The following is a 19244-nucleotide window of genomic DNA, read 5'->3' as shown; positions in this document are numbered from 1 at the left end:
CTTGTTAATCAAGATTTACTTTGATTCATATTTTATTGTTTTACCTTTAATTTCACTGTTGGTTGTTAGAAAGGGAGAGGTTTTAGACAGGCAAGTTCTAGCCACCCCAAGGTGCCTAGACAGCTATACATTCACACAGACTGCAGAGAGGAAACTCCTGAGCATATCTAAAGAATCCTAACTTGGTCTGTGATTAAGTGATCTTTACTGTTAAAAAGAAATGTGACTGTGAGCAATAGTGAGTAAAGTAATTACAATATTTTTCTGGCTTGCAGAACTTGTATGGTGAGAACAACCTTACTGTACTTAATTTATTATTTAGTTGTATATTACTGGTGTGTTTTTTTGTCATAGAAGATTTAAGTTCTCTTTAAATTCTTTGGTCACTGTTTTTGATTATTCTTTTATTTTACAATATTTTATTCATTTGAAGCTGAATATGGATTCCTTAAATGAGTATGCAATTAATGATTTGCTAATGCATAAATATCTTGCACAGTATAATAAATGGTATGCATATTTAAAGGTATCAGCTGATAACACTGGTGATCTGTGTTCCTCGTGTCAAAAGTTGGATGATTTACTTACCATTGTTAGAAGTAAATTGAGACTTAATGATGATAATTGCACTTGTGCAATTGGACATGGGTTAGAGAACTGTTGTTTCATATATTAATGATTGGACTGATGAAAAAAATAATGTTAGGCATAAAACAAATAGAACATATTTAGGAAATTATGCATCTATTGTCTATAAAGATCATTTAACCCCTATGAAACAAGATGATACCCCTGACAACTTTGGAAATTTGGATGCAAGTATTCAGTAATCTGAGGATCCAGTTTGTTTAGAAGGAAACAAAAAAAAAAGAAAGAAAGGAAGAAGTTCACAACAAATAACAAGGAAGAAAAAGAGACTGATTAATGATTTTAAAGGAAAGAGAATACATAGTAAAAATGACACTACTTTGTTATGTGACACACAGGTTACAGGGAATGATGATATTTGTCTATCAGAAAACCTTCAGTCTGCAGAAAAAGGCATCATTTTTCCAACAGAGAAGGTATAAAAAGAGGCAGGGGGCAGGTGAAAAGAAAGAAATCAAAACTGAATGTGGAAGGACTGAAGAACATTACTGTAAGAAAAAAGAAGAGAAAGACAGATGTTGACTACATGGCTCTAGCTGTGGATTTACAATACCAGCTGGATAAGAATTTAATATACAATGAAAACAGTGGGATTAATAAGACTAATGGTGATGAAAATCTAGCCTTCATAACAATTGTTAAAGCAGATATTTCCATATTAGAAGCTGAAGATTTTTCAGAGCTGGTCAGCAAAGATAGTCTTGTAATTGAAGATTCAATTATTAGAGGAACTGATACTTATATTTAATGAACATCGAATAGTGTTATGCTTGCCAGGAGCAAAAATAGAAGGTGTAAGACAAGCCTTGGAACACCATAATATAAGGAAGTATGGATCTGTTTTTATTCATATTGGTACAAATGATGTCATCCGCAAGGATTCTGTGACTGACAGCCCTCTTGGATAGTATAGCTTGTACTGGTGTTAAGACATATTTTCACAAATCAGCTATAGAACGGATAGTCAGGTCACTGTGAATGAAAAGATTTTTTGGGTAAATTCCTACATGGAAAAAATGTCCTGTTTTAAAAAATGGGAATGTGTAGAGCATCCAACCCTAGTTTTGGGCACATGTGTTCAGACAGGATGGTGTGCATTTGTCATGATCAGGGAAGAGAATTTTTGCAATAGATATTTTGCAATATTTGACAAACATTAGGCAGGATTTTTGCCAGGTTGAAAATTTAACAGTTCACATATAGCAACAGTTGATGCATCTCTGATAATTGTTAATGCTAGGAGCAGTAATAAAGTTTTTTATTCTAAAATTTGCTGCGTTTCCACGAGACCAATGTTGTTATTGTTTGTGAAATATAGTTAATGAACAACGACTGGAAACCAGTTCCGTCAGAGTATAAATGTTTTTACTGTAACAGACTTTCCTCCAAAAAATCAGGTGGAGGTGTTATGACAGGGATTAAAGATAGCTATGAGACCTGTGATTATTACATGTTCAGTGATAACACCAACACTACAGACTGTGTAACTGTGACAATAAAGACAACCCTGGAACATATAACAATTGTTGGAGTGTACAGACCACCAAAGACAAGTGCAGATGTCCTAGAGGAATTCATACATTTCTTACATGAAACACAGGAGGGAAGAATAATATTAGCTGGGGTCTTAAATTTACCAGAGACAGACTGGAATAATATTGATTCAACAATGTTAGTAAGGAAATTATTCACAACATATATTCAGGAACAACAATTGCTTCAGATTGTAAAAAAAAAAACTACCAGGGGATGGAACCTACTCAACATTGTTTGTGTTCCTAAAGAAATTACTGTTACTTTAAGTCAAGTTTTACCACCATTGATGTGCAATAATCATGGGGTTATGATAATTCTGCCAAACTGAAATCTAAACCAATGCAAAGACAGGTAATTACAAATTGTATGGAAGCAAAACAGTCACTATGTAAAACTAACTGGAGAGAGGTGTTCAGTGGAAATATTGCAGATGGAATGTGGAAAGTTTTGAAAGAGAAATTGTTTGAGTGCAAAAAAATAAAAAAAAAATGTTTAACATCAGGATCTAGGCATACAACATCAGGGGGATATATTTCCATAAGACCAAGATATCTGATTAAGGTGAAAGACCAAAAATATAAGAAATGGAGGAGAGGTCAAACTACAACTTTGAAAATTGTAATAAACAAGCTGGACAAGCAGATTAAGCATAGTATGAGACAAGATCAAGAAAAATTTTAAGAAAATTTATATGAAGATATTGAGCATTATATAAAACCCTTTTACAGATACATAAATGTGGAAGGAGTAAAGACACACAAATTGATAAACTGTGTGCAGATTCTAAAGTTTATTCTCAGATACAACAGATTATAGATATATTTACAAAATCATATACAAAACAGTTTGGCTCCACAAAAAGGGGTGATAAGTTGTGACATCTTGGTAACCCCAGATACTGGAATCAAATTAGATTATATTGAAAAAGAACTGGACAAACTGGATCCAAACAAAGCACAGGGAGAAGATGGAATTAGTAACAATGACCTGAGAGCACTTCAGCAAGAACTTATGGTACCATTATATCTATTATTCACTAGGTCATATAAATATGGGGAGATTCCTCAAGATAGGAGATGTGCTTATTAAACCTGTCTTCAATGGAATGGGGAGTAGGACAAATCCAGAGTCATATAGACCCTTAAGTCTAGTTTCATGCTGTGAAAAAATAATGGAGAAGGTAATATTGGATAACTTATTGTCAGAACTGGATAGTTTTGGGCTTGAAACCATATAACAACATTCATATGTTGAAAACCGATCTATTACAACCCGTAACATGATGTTCTATAACAATGTAATAACAGCTATGACTACAAAATTGTGCTATGATGTCATTTATATAGATTTAACTTCATCATTTGACAGGGACGTAACACAAAACACTGATCAATAAATTAGTACAACTAGGTATTGATGTATTCTTGATAACATGGATAGCTGCATGGCTCACAAATAGGACATGGCAGGTATCATACAGCAACTGGACAGGTGAAATCGTTGGTTACAGTCAGGGTGTCCCACAGGGCTCTGTCCTAGGCCCTTACTTGTTTAGATTGTATCGTTCAGATTTGACTTTTTCATCTTAGGTGGTCTACTGTCTATATGCAGATGACCTGAAATTGGGTAAACTGATTGCATGTGTTACAGATAAGGCATGTCTGCAAAATAACTTGACTAAATTGACCATTTGGGCACAGGAGAATAATATGCTGATATATACATCAAATACTAAGCATATGCGATTTGGGAGACATAAATTGAAAGGTGACTATTTAATACAGCACACAGTGATTGAAACTGTAGGCTCATTTAAGGACCTGGGTATATGGGTAGATTCAGCTATGAGTTTTTCTAATCATGTCAACTAATTTGTTAATGGGGTCTATATTAAATAAGTGAGTGCTTATTTATCTACACTTTAAAAGCAAAAGCTTGAAACCCAGAATACAAGGAACAGCGATTTTTTTCCCAGGGAAAAAAAAATCACTGTTCTACAAAAAAAAAAAAAACAAACAAACTTCAAAACAGTAAATAAACTGGTACCCCACACCTCCTGATGTGGGGGCCTGTGCCCCCCCCCCACACTCACCTACTTAAATATACCATCTCAGAGATTGCACCACAGTGGAGGAAATGGCAAAGTCCCGGAAATGGCCCAGTGATTTTGCTGTTCCGTGTCTTCAGGATTTCAAGATTTCACTTTTAAAGGGTTGACAAATCAGCGTTCACTATTTAACTGTTTGCGGATTTAATATAGACCTGGTTAATGATAGTTATAGAACTATAGGTTGTATAAAAAGATTTATGAAGTCTAGGAAATCAAAAGTGATGAAGTCATTGTTTGTTAGTTACATTAAACCCAAACTTGAGTATGGAATATGGAAACCCTATAAGAAAACAAGCATGAGTAAACTGGAAAGAGAACAATGGAAATATACCAAGGGCATCCATGGATGTGAAAATTTAAGTTAATATGAAAGACTAAAATATTTGAACTTGTACAGTGTCCCTTACAGATGTCTAAGAGGAGATCTTATGCAGGTATATAGGGAATTTAAAGACAACTACCTCTGGGAATGTTTGAGGTTATCAAGAAGTACTAAAGAATCATCAGACAACCTATGCAGAAGATTCTATAGGAATGAGAAGTGTACTAATGGTTCTCTGACAGAGTAGCTGATGCATAGAATAGGCTAATAAATTACATTAAAGCAAACACTAGTTTAGATATTTCTAAGAACAGCCTGGACACTTATGAGAACAAGTGTTTTGGTATATTGGCAAGCTAGAAGGGCATTATGCCTATGCTTGGAAATATTTCTATGTATGTATGTATGTATGCATGTATTTTCAATGTCTGCAGGATGAGAAGTATGCTGCCACAGGCATACATATTGTTCAGTAAACAAATGTTATTTACAAAAGCTGGTATACAACAATTGCAGGACAAAATGTATAGGAACTATCAATTCCCCTTTGAAGTTGAGACAAGAATTTGCACAGATGGTCACAATACACATCCAAATGTTTATGGCAGTGCCTGGGGCCTCCCCTCCTTTCACCAAGCTAATGGATACAGGCTCTTCACCCAGTCCCAGTGTCTCCTGTCCTACTCAACACTGTCAGATGCCTTTTAATGATTTAACAGCTCATTTACATTTCCCTTATTTTTATTAAAATTAGCCTCTGCTGTGCCAGTATCCTCTATTAAAACATATACATTTAATTCAGCTACAATAATACATGTGCGTTTCTCTTCATTTCAGCAGGGTGCACCATTGATACATTTCAACACGAGCAAAGCTCACAAATACATTTTCAGCACAAGCACCTTTACAAAATAAGTTTAATATACAAATGACATACAGGTCTAGTACATTTGTAACACAAGCATCATGTAAAAATCAGTTTGATATTCAAAGGGCATATCATTCTTTACAAAACTCCAGCTGGCTATGGTGGCACCTCCCCATATAATCACAACAGAATGCTACCTGATCTATATTTTTTAGGTTTTGGTTTATTGGAATTTGAACAGTTATTGTGGATGATTGTGGTATAATTCTGTAGCAAGATCAGCACAAAGAAATGTGTTAAGTTTGTGATATCTACCTAGCTGCCCTCCAAAGCAGTGGAGATGGCATTATGATAGTTTTCTACATTTCTACTTGTACATTGTGAATTATCATTGTTAAAACTATGATATATTACAGAGTTACACAACCTGTTCTCTGCATTACTGAATAGTTATATATTATTATTATTTTATTAACCTTTTTTTTGGGGGCTGTCCTAACTTGTATGTAGTCATAGGGAACATTACCTTTTAAATGGTTGCGTGCATGATGGATGCATACATTCATATATAAGTGAGTTCACAGCCATCCTGTCTGTGTATCATATATTTAATTTTATGTCTATTTTCTGTTTCATCTCATACAGGGATATGGCACCCCAGAAGAAGAAGAAGAAGAAGAAATCTGTACCTTGCAAGCCACCATTCAGTGATGCAGAGAAAAATGAGGTCATTATTGAGGTATTACATTACCATGGAGCTTTTATCTTGGCTAGACCTAGAGGTGACCGATCTGCCTGAGACAGTATATGTCAGCAGGTAGTCGATGACATCAGTGCTGTTGGAGGGCATGGGAGGAGTTACTCCCAGATACAACACAGGGGAAAATGATATGATAACCTCTGCCCACCATAGGGTGGCTGCTGTTGCCCAGGAACAGGTGGTTACAGGAGGTGGCCCTGCTATTGAACTACTACTAACTGAAACAGAGGAGTTCCTGTCCCCTGTCAGAGATCCAGATAGCTTGGCAAAAGGTTCACACAGAATCCTTGATGTTGGTGCTGATGTGTATAACAGACCCAGAGTGTTTCCAGCAGAAGTTCCAAGTATGCAAAATATAAGTGTCATTGTTATATTTTTATTTGCTAATGTTATATGTCTGAAATATATAGGGCCAGTGATAATTGTGAGACAGATGACACAGTAATGGAGAGAGATAGAGGAGGGTGTTGGGGGGAATTCAACTGGTCAGTAAATTTTTGTAAGAGAACATTCTTAATCTGCACATGTAAAGGGGATTGTTCTCTGTTTCTTATTTCATTTTTATTGTGATACTTATCAGCCTTCGTTCCTTTCCCTTTCCTTCCTTACATACAGGGACATATGGATCGCAGGTTGCAAGACCACCTGCATATGGTAAGCACACATTTGGCTGTTGTTATTACAGTATATCAGGAAGTGTTGGGTCTAACTGAGAGTAAAATTAGTTTTACTTTAGTATCTATTATAGTTTAACATACCTTTAATATAACAAAATATTTTCTTCAATTTTATACCAGATTTCTCTGTTTGTTGTGTATATTGCTTGTTATCACAGATGATCCTGACAGTGGCACTATGGAACTCCTACCACCTGATGTCAGAGTATTGGTATCCTCTGATGATGTTGGTGATGATGAAGAGGCACAGTCTGGGGGTGCAGATGGTCAGTCTGACAGTGAAGTTGTGGCTTACATCTCCCTTGCTTATATTTCAGAAACAGTCAATATGCCTATACATACCCATGACATGCAGACTTCTGATATAGGAGAGGCTGAGGGTGAAACAGTTGATCAGGGTAGTGTAGCTACTCTGGTTGCAGAGCTGGTTGTTTCTCCATGTAACCATTGTGAGGGTGAGGTGTCAAATAGGAGGGTTGGTAGAGGTGCTGTGAGGAGGCCTGGTGTCCATCCTACTCCTGATGCTGATGTGTCATTAGGTGCCGCCAGACGTATGTGGAGGCACAGGCACATTCCACCAGGGCCTCAGAAGAGATAGCATGCGTACTAAATATTGTGCATTCTGATGTGCATGACTCCCTGAACTGTGTGGATGACTCCTTGGACAAGGTGAATGACACACTGGATCAGGCAGTGTCTGTAATGGAACATCTGCTTGTGGAGGGGCATCCAAGCAGCTGGGAATCACTACATCTTCTGGTGTTAGACATGGCAGTGCAAGATCCAGCTCCCATAGTGACATGACTTCCACTGCTCTATCAGCAACTGCAGTGTCCACACCCAGATGTGGTAGGTCACAGGGTCATTGTCCTGGATGTAGTCATGAGGAGAGGTGATCCAGCAGACATTACTCATGTTCAGATAGCGCCTCAACTTATAGCCAGGGCCGTAGAAGTAACAGTGTAATTCCTGGCAGAGGTGATTCTCATGGTTGGGGCGATGCTTAACTGACTATTCTACCATGCACAGCTCACACCTGTCGAAGATGCCAGGATGTAGTGTTAACACAGTGGTTGATTGTGCTCATGCAGATACACACACACTGAAGAAAAAAATCACATATCCATACCCCTTCACACATAGGTTCATAGGTGTGTACTAGGCTAATAGCCCTGGGGCCTTTACAAGCCTAGCCATAGGATTACCCTGGCATCGTGCCACCCAACCTTGGTTTCCAGTGCCTCTGTTGAGTAGAGCCACTGGAGTTATCCCTGGGGTGAATTTTTTATTTCCCATCTACTCATCAAGATTTCTCTTGAAGCGGGTCAGCCAGGTGCTCTGCTTGACATGTCTTTTCCATAGCACAGGCAGTCTCTGGGTTATGAACCTGTCCCTCCAGTACATTCTGTTGATTATGGTAATGAGGTTGAGGTTTCTGGAGTGTGTGATGTGGAGGGATTGGGCTTTCTTTAGATGTAGCATTTCTAACAGAGCTGGGTCAGACATGGCTTTGTAAGTCAAGCAGAGATCGCCTCTAAGTGAGAGAGAATAGTTGGAGTTTTTTTGAGTCTGGCCATATAGGACAAGTGCTTAAGGCCTAGGATCCTCTTTGTGAGGTACTTTTGCTGCCTCTCCAGTTGTTGCAGGTGTCTAGTGAGGTACATGCCAAATGGGGCATTGTACTCGATGATTGGCCTAATGAGGGAAGAGTAGAGGGAGATAATGACCTCTTTCTTCCTGGATACAAAACCCTTAGTAATGAGATGTGCCACATAGAAGAACTTTCTGACCACAGTGGCAATGTGGTGATCAAAAGTGAGGTTGCTGTCAACCTGTGTTCCCAGATCTCTTATAACGCCTTCTCTGTTCAGTGGACTACCATAAATGTGGTAATTCATGGGAACTGGGTTTTTCCCAAAGAGGATGAAGACACATCTTTTGGCATTGAGCTTAAGGCCATGATTCTGACACCAGTCGTTGGTCTCAGTGAGGCCATTTTGTAGGATGTAAACATCACTTGGGGAGTTAATAATAGCTCCCAACTTGCAATCATCTGCAAACTTTGTCAGCCAGAACCCCTTCTTGTTGGCCTAGTTCAGGCTGAGGACTGAACCCTGTGGGACTCCACTCGTGACTAGGCAGCAGTCTGACTTAGAGTCAGCTGCTTTCACACTGTGGGTTCTATCTGTGAGCCAGTTTGCAACCTACCAGGTGATATAGGAGTTGATGCCTAGCTTAGTGAGTTTTTCTATGATTCCTGAGTGGGGAATTATATCAAAGGCCTTGGCCAGATCAACGTAGGCTGTATGAACCACCTTGCCTTCATCCACAGCTCTGGTGACTGACTCAAAGAAATCAACCAAGTTGAGCAGGCATGATCTACCCTTCACAAAACCAAACTGTGTGGGATCCAGAGTTCGGAGATTCCCTATATCCTTGTTTATTAGGTCCATGATGATACGTTTCATGCCTTTGCATATCAGACTCATCAGGCTAATGGAGCAATAGTTCCCAGAGACTGTAGTCACTCCTCATTTGTGGAGAGGGATGACTGTAACAGTGCACCATTTGGTAGGGACAAAGCCTGAGGTGTGGCTGTGATTGAACAGGTCACACAGGTGAGGTGCCAGTTCACTCTGTAGTTCATGTAGAATACAGCCAGGGATATTGTCAGGTCCCATAGAAGCTGTATTCTTGGCCTTGGACAGTGCTGGCTTAACCTGTGCAGCAGTAATACTGGGTGCCTGGCAATCTACTGGTATTGTGATTGGTCCTTTGGGGGGAAAGAGAGGGGTAAAGTTGTTACTGAATCTGTCGGCTAGTATATTGGCAATTTCTGTTGGAGGAGGTACCATTGTGCAGTAGCTCAGAGCAAACCTGGGTATTGCCGTGGAGATTCTTTACACAACTATAGAAGGCCTTGTGATTGTCTTTACTATTTGCTGCAATTCTGTTTTCATAGCTAGCTTTAGAGGATTTGATGAGGGATCTCAACTTTTTGTTGAGGCTGATAAGGGAGCTTTTTCCAGACTTGGGACTTCACCTTATTCTGCATCAGTTTCCTCCTTCAGTTGTAGAGTTTGTCTATGGCAGGGGACCACCAGATTGGCTTCCTTTTTTTGGAGGAGAGCATCTTGGTTCTATTGGGTATGGCGAGATCCATGCATTTGTGTACGTGTTCGTACAGTCCATTGGTGTATGATTCAGTGGTTATGCAACTATTCTCCATTTGCACGGGTGCCATGAAGTTAGCCACCTCTGTTTTCAGGAGCCCAAAGTTAGTTTTGGAGAAGTTTTTCATGGTGGTTACCTTTGCGGGGGTGGGGGTGGGTGGGTGGGAGGGATGTGGATTTTCCAAGGTGATTAGCTTGTTGTCAGATCTAATCAGGGAAGAGTTGTCTATTGGTGTAGAGCAATGGTTGCTCATGTTAGTAATGACCAGGTCAAGGATGTTGCTACCTCTAGTGGGGGTAGGAATGAGCTGGTCCAGGGCATTGGAATTAATGAATTCCAGGAAATATTGGGCAAGTGTATTAGCACATGAGTAGTTTTCCCAGTTAATGGAGAGGTAGTTGAAGTTGCCCAGTATGAGCGTGTTAGGTTGGACCCTAATAGTCTCCAGCGTGCTTAAGAATGTGGAGTGCTGCACATGCTAGCAATCTAGACAGTACTGCTATGTGCTATACATCTGTTGTTACTGGCCCTGAACACTGTCTACTCTGATAGATACATGTGTTTCCTACTCGTACACACTCACTTCTTTGGTGTCAACCTTGCCCTCCTATAACCTCCCACCCCCCACCCTGTGCAATTGATGATGACTGTGCCCTGCCCTTTGCACATGTCTTTGCAACTTAGGGTTGCATATATATCTGATGCACACAATGGATTGCTAATGCCTGCTTCCTCACAAGTTTGCATTTTGTCAATATGTATTGCAGAAGAAAAGTTTTTGATTTCTTTTTCCTAGTCCTTTGTGAGTGATTGCTTATATAATTGTTGAATCTAATTTTATTTCAATTAGTATTGTAAGTAAAGCAGTGGAAGCAGAATGTACATCAGTCTTGCTTTTTGATAGGCAGTGGTCAATTGAAATGCTTGATGCACAGTATTGGTTAGAATACAAAAGTGTATATTGCAAAAATCAGACATAGGAGATATTACTGATATAAATGTACACCTCAGACAAATGCTCTCCTTAGGGTCATTTACATATTCCCATATGAGAATACTCTGTTATGTAATCTTCTTATTTTCATTGCAGGTTCCTTGTCATTATTGCACATAACAAGTGTGTCCTTGGGGGGTGTCCCTGTCTGATGCTATCAGAACACAGCCATTACGTGGTTAAGTAAAGGTTGTGGAGTTTGACCGGTAACAGTTTTCCTATATATATATATGTGCCTGGGATCCTAGGCTTTGACCTAGGTAGTGATTGTGTGTGCTGTCCTTTGCTTCTTAGCCAGAGCCAGGATATACTGTGCACTCCTCTATCTACCAACACTATCTGCAGCTGGTGATTCTTCCACAGACTCCTCATCTGTACCTGCTGCTGCTGCTGAACCTGCCTGTGGTCCTTGAAACTGTGGTCCTGCCCCTTGCTGTCCTTGTTGAAGCTATTTCCTGAGAATTATATTGTGTAACATGGCACAGACTATAATTATTTTGGCAGAGGTGCCTGGGTTGTACTGCAGTGCACCTCCTGATGTATCTAGACACTGGAAACTTGATTTGAGCAATCCAAACACATGTTCTGTGATAATCCTGGTCTGAGGGTGGGCCTCATTTTATCCTTGCTCAGTGGGGTTGTGTGGATTTCTCATGGGTGTCATGAGTCAGGGCTCCACTGCATAACCTGCATCTCCCAGTACATGCCCTTGAAGAATGCCACCCCTAGCAATCCTAGTGTACAGCTCACAGGTGAATCTTCTGTGTGAGTTGTGGAAACTTCCTATGTAACCTAAATAGGCATTGTAGATGATCCTTTGGGCATTACAGACAACCTGATAGTTTATGGAATGGAAACCTTTTCTATTGAAGTGCCTCCTTTCCTGTTCACTGGGTGGGGTTTTTATTTTTATGTGTGTGCAATCTAAGGTGTATCCATGTTCATCAAGGATACCCACACCTCCAGGCTAGTGGCGCAGCATGATGCCTCAGAGATCATCCATGTGCAACTAACAGCGGGCAAAACTGCAATTCAAATTGTAGCTTGCTACAGATCACTCACCATGATCCAGGACCCCCCCATTGCACGTTTCTGGAGACACTGGAACATATGAAGGTCCTACCAAACACCCTAATATTGGGTGATTTCAATTACCCAAACATTAACTGTGAGAACTACTCAAGTACTAACTCCCTTGCCCAACGCTTCCTAGAATTAATAAACTCGAACACCCAGGATCAACTAGTCAACACCCCCACCAGAGGTGACAACATATTGGACCTGGTCATCACCAACATGGGCGACCGATGTTCCACACAGGAGGTCAACCCCTCGCTAGTTAGATCAGACCATAGACTAATCACTCTGGATATCCACATTCTGCCCCCATCCTCAATCAAGGAAACCACCATGAAATACCTTTCAAAAGCAAACTTCACATTACTTAAGACCAAGGTGGAAGGGTTCACAGCCCCCATGCTAAAGGACAGTGCTGTCCAAGCTGCTGAATCCCTTACAAAGGCACTCTATGAGCACCTGCAAGAATGCATTGATCATGCTATCCCAAGCAAGACCAAGACTCACTCCTCCAAGAAAAGGAAACCAGTCTGGTGCACCCCTGCCATAAACAAGCTATACAACAGAAAGAGGAAACTAGTACAGAAAAGAGTAAAATCCCAAGAAGGGAAAACATCCCTGATCAGTATCAGCAAGAAACTATGATCCCTCATAAAATCATCCAAGGCGAGCTTCGAAAGAAAAATTGCCAAGCACTCCAAAGATAACCATAAAACATTCTTTAGCTATGTCAAGAACCTAAGTGGAAACTCTCAGATCTGGTCTGAGTTAGTGCAGAATGGCACAAAATACACTGAACTGACTGATATTGCCAACATTCTGGCAGACAGGTTTAGTGCAGATTCACCCCCTTCTCACCCCCTAAACGGCCCATAACCATATCAGAAGAATGTAGAGTCCTGGCAATCACTGACACGCAAGTTAAAACAGCCCTATCCAAAGCCAAAAACACAGCTTTAATGGGACTGGATGGTGTCCCAGGCTGTGTCTTACATGAGCTCGAAAAATGAACTAATCCTTCATCTAAACACACTGTTCAAACTCATCCTCTCTACAGGCTACGTACCCATAGAGTGACACACAGCAACAGTTATCTCGCACCACAAGGGTGGAGCCACAACGGACCCTGGAAACTATTGCCCTATAAGCCTGACTAGCCTGGTCTGCAAGGCTATGGAGCGTATTATCATGGAACTCAACAGAGACATTAGGAACCACCAAACATTGGACCCTACTCAGTTTGGCTTTGTTAAGGGAAGATCATGCCTCCTAAACCTGGTGGACTTCTTTGAGACAGTTACCAAGGCTTTAGATGTGGGAAAGGAGATCCACACACCCTACCTAGACCTCACAAAGGCTTTTAACACCATTCCCCATTCTGGTATTATAGACAAGCTCAATAAATAACAGCAACGCTGAGCAAAAAACAACCTTTATAACAACACAGCGTTGGTGTTATTTATTGGAATTATCTATACAGCGGTGTGTGTATGAATTATAGACAAGCTCACCAGCCTGAACATAAACCCCTACATCATGAGATGGGTTGCCAATTGGTACATGGATTGAACCCACACGGTGAGAGTTGCAGGATCTAGGTCCGGCTCTAAACCAATTACAAGTGGCGTCCCCCAGGGCTTAGTCCTGGGACCCTCCTGTTCGGTATATACTTCTCAGAGGTACAGGCAAGCACAGGAGGACTATGGCTGACCAAGTTCGCAGACGACTACAAACTGGGGGCCACAATTGACTCTCCAACTGATACAGACATCCTCCAGAAGGGTCTCAGTGAGACGGATACCTGGTGTCAAAATCATGGCCTCAAGCTAAATGCCAAAAAGTGCATAGTCATCCCCTTTGGGAAAAACAAAGCACCCATGAACTACCACATACACGGTAGTCCCCTAAATACAGAAAATGTAATAAGGGATCTGGGGACCCAAGTAGATAGTAATCTCTCCTTTGATAATCATATTGCCAAGGTGGTTAGAGTATCCTTCTATGTGGCCCACCTAATCACAAAAGGGTTTGCATCTTGAACAAAAGAGGTTATTGTGCCCCTCTACTCATCACTCATCAGACCCATCATAGAGTACAATGCCCCATTTGGGATTTACCTTACAAGACACCTGCAACAGCTGGAAAGACGACAGAAGTACCTCACCAAGAGGATTACTGGCCTCAAACAGATGCTCTATGCAGCCTGACTGAAGAAACTCCAGCTGTACTTGGTTGCATACTGCTTACTCAGAGGTGATCTCTGCCTGACATACAAAGCCATGTCCAACCCAGAATTGATGGACATGCTCCACCTAAAAAAACTAATCCCCGAAAACCACACGTTCTAGGGATCTAAACCTCACACAATGATAAGTAGGATGTTCTGGAGGGATAGATTGCTGTCCCAGAGACTCCTCATGCTTTGGAACAGGATTCCAATCTATATTAGGCAGAGCCCCTCACTAACACTCTTCAAGAGAAACCTTGACAAGTGGATGGGAAACAGAAAATTTTCCTCTGGGATCACTGCAGTGGCTCTGCCGGACAGAGGCATAGGGAACTAATGGCTCTGCTGGGCAACGGCACAGGGAACTAATCTAAGGGGAAGGTGAAAGCCAACACATTCTGGCTAGGCTTATTGATGCCCTCGGGCAAATAGCCTAGTACTTACACATGAACCTATCAACCTAAGGCTCCCAGCACTTCAGGGAAGTGTGCTACTGCATAGAATTCCTGCATGATTCTTTCTCTCTCTCTTGTGGGTATGTAGGAAGTAGATGTGATCACTTACATGTTGCAGCATTGCATTTAAAAATTGATGAAATATTCTAGAAGCTGATGCCTGTAAAACTCCTAATATAGTCCCTATGAGTCCCTGGAAAGTGCCAGTGCTAGTACACATACTGCTACATAGCTTTTCTTCCACTGGGATGGATTCTGTATGATTTCCCTGGGGCCTGAGGTAGGGGCATCAGAGGTTGCATATTTCCTCCAGTGTTTCCCTATCCACCCTGTATAGCTCAGGAATTTCTGTGTCATGCAAACCCTGATAAGTCAAATGGAGTGTAAACAACCTTCTTATTTTTCTTGCCTGAGGTTGGCAGCAGCAGCTGTACCTTGATTTAAAGCTTGTTGCTCATATAGCATAATACTAGCAGCAAGCCCTAAGCACTAAGAACTGTCTACTTCTTTAGCTTTAGATAGTTCAGCAACCTTCTCTATGGTTTCTAGCTGACTGTGAATAGCACCTGCATTATCTGGAATAAAGAAACAGCACTCTGGTGTTAGGAGCATGGATGAAGTCATGTTATATCCTTGGAAGCAATGATGAAGTTTTTCAGCACCACACTGTGCATGAGTGCCATTTCTAATGTAATTTGATTTTTTTTATAAAACACCTTTATTGAGGGTAACTTGAGACATAGGCAAATTTACATTTTTATAAATAAACCATATTAAAAAGTTTACATTTACAAATATTATTCATCACCAGCTACCTCTATCTTCCGCATCACACCTTCAACATTTGCCATCTACCAAAGAAAAATTATTTGGAGTCTGCTTGGGGTATAAAAGTACCTATGTAAACACTTCAAGGAAAATCCTAAATCATATACACTTTGTTGCATATTTGAGAGCAATACAATTGTCATACAATTGTTTCTTTGTGACTTGCTTATCTAATCTCTCCTCAATCTCTTCTGGCCTCCTTTCATTGATTCCTGTAGTTATCATGATATATTTTATATCATACTAATTATCCCTTTTGTAGCAGCATCTTCTGTTCTTGATTCAAATAAAAACTCTCACTTAAGATACCCCTATTCCTCTCTCTTTGCCTGTACTCTGATATCAATTCATGATAGGGAATGCAATGTCTAGCCTGCAGTCCAAATGTCTTCTTGGACTCTTCCCATTCTGTTACCTTTCCCTCTCTAGTTATTTGTTCCCAATACCTTGGTACTGCTGCCATTTTCCTCAAGTAAATTCCAGCCCCCTCTTGCCTATATTCTGCACCCCTAATTGTAGTCATTCTTATCAGCAGAATCCTCTTTCTTTATTCCCATGTTGGCTTAGTTCTTAGAGTACTTTCAGCTATTTTATGAATATAATATTCTGTGTGACTTTTGTTTTTCTCCTTAAGGATCTCATTCCAAAATCCCACTCTTTACTTATTTTTTTGAATTGCCCCCCACTTCATCATCATCACCATCATCATCCCTTTTCACTTTGAAATGTTGCTTTCTGCTTGTGATATGTATAAGAGCCTTGACTGTATAACTCTTAAATATCCCTTCAACTAAAGTAATCTAAAACCTCCTTGATCTATTAGAAGGATCAACATATCCCACTTGACTCTTGCCCTCTTCCCCTCCCAGAAAAAATCCTTCAACTCATATTAATTACTATCCAAAACTTGTACTCGGTTTAACAAATGTATGCTTGACCTGTGTATAAAACTAAAGGGACTAAACAAATTTTACAGATTGTAACGTGCTATCCATATCCATAGGAAAATACTTTCACTTTCTCAGTTTTTATATTATCATTTATTTAGTCTCTTCCCACATATCCTTAGCTGCCATAAGAAAATCCGTTTGAACCCATACTCTTAAAAACTTCAATGTATGATGTCCCCATAAATAAGGGTATTGCATTTCATGTTTGGGTACATAATTTCCAGATATAGCCTTCATTTTATCTTCATTAATTTTATATTCTAAAAAAAAAAACTTGTAAGTGCCTCAGAATATTACACAGCACTGAGTTGACCTTTTCTGGTTTCATCAGGTACAAAATAATATTGTCTGCAAATAAATCCAACTTTTCTTGATTGCCATACCAATCCCGGTACATATCCATGAATTTTGGAGTCCCTTATTTTTTGCCAATGGTTCTAAATGAAACACAAATAATAAAGGGAAAAGAGGAAACCCTTGCCTGGGTCTTCTGTTCAGACACAATGTATCAGAGAGGAACTTTCCCACTTTGATTTTTGCCTTTGATCCCTCATATATCTTCCCAATTACCCTTATTATTGTATCAATAATGCAGATGCTTCCATTGCCCTACTCACAAAATCCTAGCTTACTGTGTTGAATGTTTCCTCTGCATCAAGACCACCAACAGCAGAGGTATTTTTATACTTTCTGCTGCCGACTGGATCATCATTGTTATATTAATGTTATCAAATGTTTGCCTCCTCTCTACAAAACCACATTGATCTATATCAATCAAGTTTGGTAAGAACTTTGCCATTTTTTTAGCCAATATAGACATAATCACTTCATAATCATGAGTTAAAAATGAAATGGACTTTTATGAAGCTGGATGTGATGGGTCTTTGCCATCTTTAGGTATTATAGCCACCACAGCTTTTTTCCTAGGATGTTGGTGGTTCCTGTCCTTTTATAATGCTGTTAAACAAATCCTTTTAGATCTTTATCACTTTCTTCCTTCGTAGCTTCCAAATTTCCAACAGAATACCATGTATTTCTGCAGATCGGTTATACATCACCATTTATATCTCACATCACCATTTATATCTCATTTCTTCCAATCTTAACTGTTAATTGTTGAATCTCATCTACCACTACCCTTGGCATATTTAAGTCTTCCATAAATATTTCTTTTTCTGCTTTTTCTTTCCTTCCCATTGCCTTGCTTTATATAAATTTTCATGACATTTCCAAAATACATGGATATAAGAAACCCATAGTGGGCAGGTTACATATTGGTGGCAGTGGTGGGATATTAATTGTACTTCTGTAGCCTGTAGACAGCTGTCACTTAAGGTGTGTGTACTGTCAGCAGCCACATGGTAAATGTACAGAGTTTCATTTTCACAACAATTTTATTTATTTTGTGTTAGTTTAGTGTAGTTAGGGAAAGCAGTCAAAGATGTCAGCAGAGGATTATGGCAAGCTGGAAAATAACTAGTTGGCCAAGGTGTGCAAAGCCAAATGACTGATGCACGCCAACCTGACTAAAAAGGAAATTATTTCAGCCTTAGTTACAGCTGTAGCCCAGACCAGCAACCAGAAGGATAACCAGTCTGGTGATGGGGATTTACAGCCCTCAGAAACAGGACAGTTCTCCTTTTACTCATAGGACTTTAAAACCCATCTGGAGTTAAAGTGACTTGAACTGGAGGCCAAATGGTTGGAAGTAGAATCAGCAGAGAGACTGTGGCATTTGGAGGCCAAAGGACATAAGAAACAGCACCAACATGAGAGGGATATGCTGATTCTTTGTCAAGGTCATGGAGGTAATGGGGAAGGGAATAGCCAAACCCCAGAAGCAATAAAGGTCAGTATACTTCTTCCACATTTTAGAGAGGGTTGTACGTTTGACAGTTTTATTCATATATTTGGAAGGGTATGTAAACAGTATGATGTTGACCAAGGGCTCTGGGTACAGTTCCTGACCCCCTTACTCCATGGTAAAACTGTAACTGCTGTTTCTACATTGTCTGCTACTGATTGTTTAAACTTTGATAAAGTTAAACAATGTTTATTGGAATGTTTTAAATTAACATCTGAATTAAAGAGAAAAAGGTTTTGTGAGCATAAATATAAGGCGGATAAAAGTGTGGGTGATTTTATTGCTGAGTTAAACACTTATTTTCATAGGTGGGTGGGTGAGTGGGTCAGGCTACCACTTTTGAAAGGCTGGTAGACCTTTTGGTGAGGGAACAAGCCCTTAGCACTTTGCCTGAGGACATGAGAATCTAGTTGGCAGACTGGGAGTGTAACTCTATAGATGAGCTGGGGAGAAAAGGGGATCTCTATTTAGCAAGCAGAGCATCATTGCACAAGAAGAGGATACCTAATGTTGCACATGGATATAAGGGAACCCATGGTGGGCAGCCTAAACCACCCCAACAGAGTCTGCCAATAACTGTGGAAGCCACTAGTTCAGGTACTCTGCCAGGATCAAGGTTTACATGTTTCAACTGTAACCAGTGGGGCCATGTAACATACAGATGTCTACGGAAGCAAGGTGGGGAACAAAAGGTGAGGGAGCCAGCAAGTGGGAAAAACAGTATGCCAGTGGTACATTTTCTGGAGACAACAGG

Source organism: Protopterus annectens, chromosome 2.part0 (assembly GCF_019279795.1).
Source record: "Protopterus annectens isolate FY-2018-M chromosome 2.part0, PAN1.0, whole genome shotgun sequence".
NCBI classification, from domain to species: domain Eukaryota; kingdom Metazoa; phylum Chordata; order Ceratodontiformes; family Protopteridae; genus Protopterus; species Protopterus annectens.
Note: the sequence above shows the minus strand (reverse complement) of the source record.